Source organism: Eschrichtius robustus, chromosome 10 (assembly GCF_028021215.1).
Source record: "Eschrichtius robustus isolate mEscRob2 chromosome 10, mEscRob2.pri, whole genome shotgun sequence".
NCBI classification, from domain to species: Eukaryota; Metazoa; Chordata; class Mammalia; order Artiodactyla; family Eschrichtiidae; genus Eschrichtius; species Eschrichtius robustus.
Window position 1 is genome coordinate 92,322,492 of NC_090833.1, and position 7,573 is coordinate 92,330,064.

Genomic DNA, 7,573 nt, shown 5'->3' on the forward strand with positions numbered 1-7,573 from the left:
ATGACCTCAGGCCTGTGAAGCAGACAGGACATATGGCTCCGTGGTGGAGGCAATGGCAAAGAGGCAAGAAGAACCCAGCAGAGACACTTGAGGAACTGACCCAAGCCTTGGCCTCTCTGCATTTGGGGTCCAGCCCCTACCCCATTACCTCTTCCCCATCTGCGTTGGTATCTGGGAGCACACAGTATGCCCAAACAAACATTTGTTGAATAAATGAACTGGCAGGAAGGAACCAGGGAGGTGCGTGAAGGGGGAGGGGTCTGGAAGCTCTGGGTCTTGGTGTTCTGCTCTGTAAAATGGGCTTACACACATGCTACCAGAGACTTTGAGGGGATGATGAAGATCTGGCTTGGGGGTCTCCTCTTCCCTCAAGGCTTAGCCTGTCCCAGAGAGCCTTCCTCAACTTGATTGTCCTGACACAGCGTCCACAGGCCATGGTGGCGGGGTGCGGGGGAGGCGTTGGTCATTGGTGTGTTTCCCTCAAATTGGATAATCACTTTAGAAATGTAAAATGCTTTTTGTTTTTCTTTAAATGTTCTTCATTTTTTCCACCACTCAATATAAAAATAAGATTTTTATCCTAAAACCCTCTCATAAAGGACCAAGTCCAGAAAATTCCATCCCAAAATGAGAGTCAGGGAAGCAGGGTGGTCTCATGGGCTTTGCCTCTTTTTTAAAAAAATTATGTTTTTAAATTAAGAGCAATTATTTTAAAAAGTAATCTAAACTTGTAGCTCCAATGAGCTGGGTATTTGGGGAGAGAATTTTCCCAAAAATATTTTCTGCCAGGCTGTTTGGCATCCTCCACACACACTAGTCCTCTGGCTGCTCCACAGGAAGGCAAGAGCTGGTCCTCTTCTGTAGGGAACCCCGGGCTGGAGCCCACTCCCCACCAGGGCCCAGGCTCTGACCACTGGGCTGTCCTCCCTGGCCCTAGGTCTGTACAAGTGAGGCTTTCCTTGGCTTCCAGGAGGGAGACAGGTGACTCACCCCAGGTGACATCAAGCCACCACCCACAGGTTCACAGTGATGGCTTGGAGACATGTAGCAAGGAAGCTGGGAGGAGGCAGGCCTATGGGCTGTACGCTTTCCTCGGGGGGCAAAAGCAGGTGATGGATTCACAGAACAGAGAAGACCAGGCCCTCCTGAATGCCAAGCCTGCTCAGCAGCCAGGACACAGGGGGCACAGGAGGGACAAAGGCTGATGGGCTGCTTCCAGGGCTCCTCTTCCACCTCTGGGCAGCCAGACTATGGGTCATTTTTTCCTGCCTCTTGACTCTTTTCTGAGTTGTCTGAATTTTTTACAATAAGCATGAATCTATTCTCTCATCAGAAAACAGGAAACTCATAAAGATTTTAAGGGTGGGATACATGTAAATGGTAACACACATTCACAGGACAGTTCTGAATTCTACCTGTCAGAAAAGATATGGACTGGCCCCTCGTTAGCAGATGGGGAAGCTGAGGCTCAGAGAAGTGGAACTGTCCCATCTAAGGCCATTTGCCAGCTAGGATGATGCCTCATGACTGTGGTCTGAGGGCTCACTCATAATGATAGGGTTTGGCTGTGCCCCCGCCCCCGCCGGGTGGGGGCAGGGGTATGTTTTCACAGCCAGAAGTTTTCCTAGGTAAGCCTGGGGTAAGAACTGCATAGGCAGGTCCAGGGCAATCCAGAGGCTTAGTGGTTATGAGCCAGTTAAGCTTCCTTGATGCCATGCACCTGCCCAGCCAGCTTGGAGGGAGCCTGAGTCCCCAGTCACAGAAGTATGAGAGCCTGCCTCCCCCTGCCTAACACAGACCCTGTGGCCTCTTGGCCCTCATCAGCCCCTCAGGCTCAGGGCATTTTAGCTACTTCTGCAGCCTGCTGGTTGACTTTGGGTAAGCCCTGCCCCCTCTCTGGGCTCCTGTCTCCTCCCCACCCCCTCTCAAGCCACACCTGCCAAGGCTATGGCTCAAGGGCACCTCAGAGGCCCAGGCTTGTGGCCTGGCACATGCCTTGTGGGAAGGCATTCCCTGGGCCTCCTAGGGGGTGGTCTCTCACAAGGCCTGGAAGGCTGGCCAAGGCCATCTGCATGGACAGATTGAAGAGACCTGGCCTGGGACAGGTGCTTGGAGGGCTCCCATTTTACAGATGGGGAGTCTGAGGCCTGGGGAAAGGGTCTGTCCCTAGCAACACAGCTCATCCCCAAGGCCCAGCCTCTGGGGCCTGACATTCTGGCTCTCTGTGCCTCTCAGTTTTCCCAAGATGGGCATGTTAGCACTCCTCATACCAGGGCCAAAGGAAGGATGAGATGTACAGTGCAAGTCCAAGTGTGTCCAGCATGTGAGCCCTATAGTCAGGGCTAGTAGGAGGGTCAGGACAGAAGAGAGCAGGAAGGGGCTGCTCTGAGTCCTGCAGGCTGTATACCTGCTCTCACCTCCTCACTCCCTGTGCTGACAGCTGTGCTTTTCCAGTAATCATCAGGAGCGCTTCGCTGTCCCCGTTTTACAGGTGAGAAACTGAGGCTCAGGCCTGTGAGTCACACGTTTGCTAAGTAGCTGCTTTAGTCAGCTGCAAGGGATAGAAACCCAGTGTCAACCCAGAGGAGATGGCTGCTGGCAGCTTCAGAGTTCGGAGGGAAGTCCTTGAAGCTCAGGATCCCAGAGCAGGGGAGCAACTCTTTCAGCATCCCAACACCTCATCCCAGAGATGCACTGGACCATGTGTTCATCCCTGGACCAATCGCTGTGCCAGGCAGAGGCACTCGATGAGCCAGGGTTCCAGGAACCTGTGGCTGCATAACCACAGATACTGTTTACAACAGCAACAGTCATTTCTGCTCATGAATCTGCAGTCCAGGCAGGGCTCAGCACCTTGGCTCTGATCCACCGTGAGACTCCACTGGAAAGGCATCCCAGGGCATTGGCACCTCTCCACAGGGCTGCTTGAACTTCCTCATGGCATGGTGCTGTCTTCTAGGAGCAAGCGTTCCTGAAGACAGGGAGTGGAAACTGCCTGTTTATCCAGGCCTTGGCCTGGAATGTCACTTCTATTGTATTCTATTCATCAAGCAGCCATGGAGCTCAGGTTCAACAAGTGGAGACAGACCTCACCTTTCATAGGGAGGATCCTCAGCAAATTTGAGGGCCACAAGCACTAGGCCAGACTCTTCTTGGGTATCTGATGTGCACCTGCACACTAGCAGGCCATTCCAAATTAGAGAACTTAGATCAGATTCAGACCCCAAATGCAGGTATGACCTTACTGAGTTCTGATAAAACATGCACAAGCAGATGCAAACACAGGAGGACTGGAGGACACTAGTCCAGGGTGTTAAGTGCTGACAGGGGATACAAGTAATGTCTGTGTTTTTGATGCTTGTCCACATTTTCTGAACTGTTCAGAGGAATGTACACTCTATTTGTCTGGCCTTGGGCTGTAACGATGCTATCTGAGGGCAGGCGGGCAGAGCCTATAACCAGAGACAAGGTCATCTCTCACGTACCCACGTGTGGAGTCCTGATTATGGTGCCCAGGAGTTTTCCTTCCCATCGAAACCCAGCTCAGCACAGGTGGGTCCAAGCTCATGCAGATCTTGGATATTGCTGTACTCTGTTCTCCCCTGTCCTCGGTACCCCCATGGTCCCAGTCCTCCTGGAGATCACCTTGTTCTCATCTCCTTTGAGAGGCTCAAGGAGGGCCAGGGGAGGCCAAGGCTAGCCCATCTGGTGAAGGCCAAGACCCTGAGGGTAGTGCATGGGCTGGATCTCTTTGTATCTCTGTGCTCACTGGGGCCCCTGTGCAGCAGACAATCTGTCATCTGAACACTGTGATCCTCGGTGGGGGACATGCCCCTTCAGCCTTCAGAGGACTGTGGGCGCACAGGTCCTGCTTTCCCTTGCTGATGGCCACCACCTCTTAGAACCAGACTCAAAGGGTGATTAGGTTAAAAGCTCCCTGCCCAGCTCTTCCTTGACTCCCTATCTTATTCCATCCAGTCATCAAATACCTGCTCCTGCCTGGCTCTGTGCCCCATGCTGCTGACCTCTGTGATCTCTTGGGTCCACAGGGCCCAGGAATAAAGCCTTCAGTTAAGCTGACTTTCCTTGCAGTCTACCCAGCCCTGTGGCTCTCCTCGTGCTTCCACAATTCACTCAGGTGCCACTGCTTCCAGGAAGGACTCCTTGCCTACCCAGGCTGGCTTGGGGCAGACCATAGGCTTGTGACTCCTTCTCTCCCACCCAATAGACAGATTGTACCTGGAGTGCAGGAACCACACCTGGTTCATCTCCTTGGCCCCAGAGCCCAGCACAGGCTGAGCACAGGGCAGGTGTCACTAACTGTTTGAGGAATCTGAGAATGAGAGATGGTCCAGGTAGATAATGTTGGTGACACCTTGGGCAAACTCCTGCTATTCCTTTCTCTCCACTCACCAAATTGAGCTGTGGATCAGATTGTGGAATTTGGCACCAGTGACCTTAAGCTCAAATCCTGGTACTGCTGTGGTGACTTTGGGCAGGTCACCTGTGACAGATGCTGCCTGTGCCCACCATGTCTCCTCTGCTAAGCTCACTCAGGGCCCTAGGCCCAACTCCCAGCTTCCTGAGTCTCCCTCTGGGGTCTTGTGTTAGTCATGTCTTTTATTTTCTGTGTTCTGATGCTTTGACACAGGCCAGGCTGACCCTGGAGGGATGACCTCCAGTTCCTAGAGATAGTAAAGGAGTTGCCATGAGCACATCTTTCATATGCAAACCAACACATCCAGCGCCAACGCCACAACAACCTCACACTCCAGACCAGTGTCCACCCGCCCTAGTCACCCCAGGGCCAGCTACCAGACAACTAGCCTCTGTGCCCTGGTCCACTAAAATTATTCAAACTGGCCAGTCCTAAGCCTGCTCACCCTGCTCACTCGTTCCTTCCTATGGAAACCACAGTAAAGGCTCTCACCACATGTCCCCTTCTCCCTCTGCCTCCTGAGCAAACCTGGTGCTTCCTTGTGTGGCCCTACATGGTGCAGTGTGCTCCCAGCACCCTGGCCCCTCAGGCAGGTTAGCTCTGAGGTGCTGGTTCTATACAGTGAGAAAGCTGGGCCCTGGGGCTCTCCTGTTGAACATAAACCGTCACAGAACATCAACATCAGACAAGGTCACTCTGTGAGACAAAGAAACAATCAACTGTACCTATCCTGGTGATATAAGTGCCTGCTGCTTTGCTACCAGCTACAGCTTTTGCTTCCCTTCATTCCTTATACTTTCTAATAAAACTTACTGATACTCAAACACAGAACAAGCCCCACTTCCTAACAGCATCCAGTCCAGCTCTGCTTCTTTGAACCTCTTCAAAATTGCCTTATATGAGCCCAAACCCTACTCAAGTCCTCCCTAACACCGTTGCACTGAGACACCTTACGATTTCGCATGGCAAGTGTTTCACCTCACCTCATCATGGCAGGTCTAAAAACCCCGGCATCGTCCTGGGGTCTCTGCTGGGACAGGGTGAGTGGCACACAGGCTTCCCCTACAGCCAAGCTTCAGTTGCCTCCAGACCTAAGTTGCTTGATACCACACTCTGTGTATCAGTGTCCTGGGGCCACTACAACAAAGTACCACAAATTAGGAAGCTTAAAACAACAAATGAATCCTTGGCATTCCTTGGTTGGAGCTGCACCACTGCAATCTCCACCTCCACCATCACATTTCTGTGTGTCCTTTCTCTCTTCTTACTAAGGACACCACTGATTGGATTTAGGGACCGCCCTAATGCAGTAGGACCTCATCTTAACTAATTACATCTGCAAAGACCTTCTGTCTTGGTCACATTCTGACATTCCAGGTCGACATGAATTTTGGTGGGGGACACTATTTAACCCATCATAATCTACCCTTTGACCCCCTCAAAAGTCACTTTGGTCCCACTTTCAAAATACATCCACCCCATCCCAACATCTCCCAAAGTCTTAACCCATTCCTAATGGGAGAAAAAGGAAGGAACGAAGGAGTCACTGGTCCAAAGCAAGTCTGAAGCCCAGCATGCACATTCCAGTAGATTTCAAGGCCTGCAAATAACCCATTGTGGCTTGATGCTCTGTCCTTTGGGTGCATGAAGGTGGCCCTGCTCTCCGGGGCTTTGGCAGCAGCTGCATCCCACCTTCTTTGGTCTCTGCCTCTGCATCCGTGGCTCTGCCCTCCAAGCCATTCTTTCTTCACTTCATTTCATCTCTGGGCCTCTCAATCTAGACTGGCAGAGTTTCCACTAATGTAACAGTCTCAAAAGCCTTGTTGGTCTTCTGCATAATTCACAGGGAGCTACACCATCAGGTAAGAGGCTCCACAGATCTTTCCTGAGTAGCCCCATCTCTCTTCCTGCATTCCGCTGAGATGGTGGAGTATACCCGACAGTCACAGATTTAATCTCTTCAACAGTAGGTTCTCCCACAACATCTTTGGTGCTGTCTTTAGACCACACTTTCTGAACAGTGAATTTCCTAATTTTAACAGGCTGAGGACTTCCCAAATCATCATGTGCTGGTTCCTTTTGCTTAACAGTTCCTTCTGCAATTTATATCTTTCCTCTAAGATTTTACTACAAGCAGCAAGGAGAAACCAGGCCATATCATTCATATTTTGCTTAGAAATTTCCTCAGTTAAATATCCAAGTTCATTCCTTACAATTTCTACTTTCCAGTCAACACTAGAATACAATTCAGCCAAGTTTCTGCTGCTTTATGGCCTTTCCTCCGGTTTCCAATAATTGGCTCTTCATTTCCATCTGAGACCTCACCAGAAGCACCTTTCATGTTCGTACTTGATACCAACATTATGTTCATGACCATACATGTATTCTCTGAGACAATAGAAACTTTCTCTACATTCTCCTCACTTCTTTCTTTTCTTTTTTGGAGGTTCTTTTTTTTTTTTTTAATTGAAGTATAGTTGATTTACAATGTTGCATTAGTTTCAGGTATACAGCAAAGTGATTCAATTATACATATGTATATATCTGTTTTTTTGAGATTATTTTCCCTTATAGGTTACTACAAAATATTGAGTATAGTTCCCTGTGCTATACAGTAGGTCCTTTTTGCTTATCTATTTTATATATAGTAGTGTGTATATGTTAACCCCAAACTCCTCATTTATCCCTCTCTCTCACTTTCCCCTTTGGTAACCATAAATTTGTTTTCTATGTCTGTGGGTCTATTTCTGTTTTGTATATAGGTTCATTTGTATCATTTTTTTTAGATTCCACATATAAGCGTTAACATATGATATTTGTCTTTCTCTGTCTGACTTATTTCACTCAGTATGACAATCTCTAGGTCCATTCATGTTGCTGCAAATGGCATTATTTCATTCTTTTTTATGGCTGACTAATATTCCATTGTGTGTGTGTGTGTGTGTGTGTGTGTGTGTGTGTATCCCGTCTTCTTTATCCATTCATCTGTCAATGGACATTTACGTTGCTTCCATGTCTTGGCTATTGTAAATAGTGCTGCAATGAACATTGAGGTGCATGTGTCTTTTCAAATTATGGGTTTCTCCAGCTATATGCCCAGGAGTCCTCACTTCATTTTGACCTCTCTCTCACCAG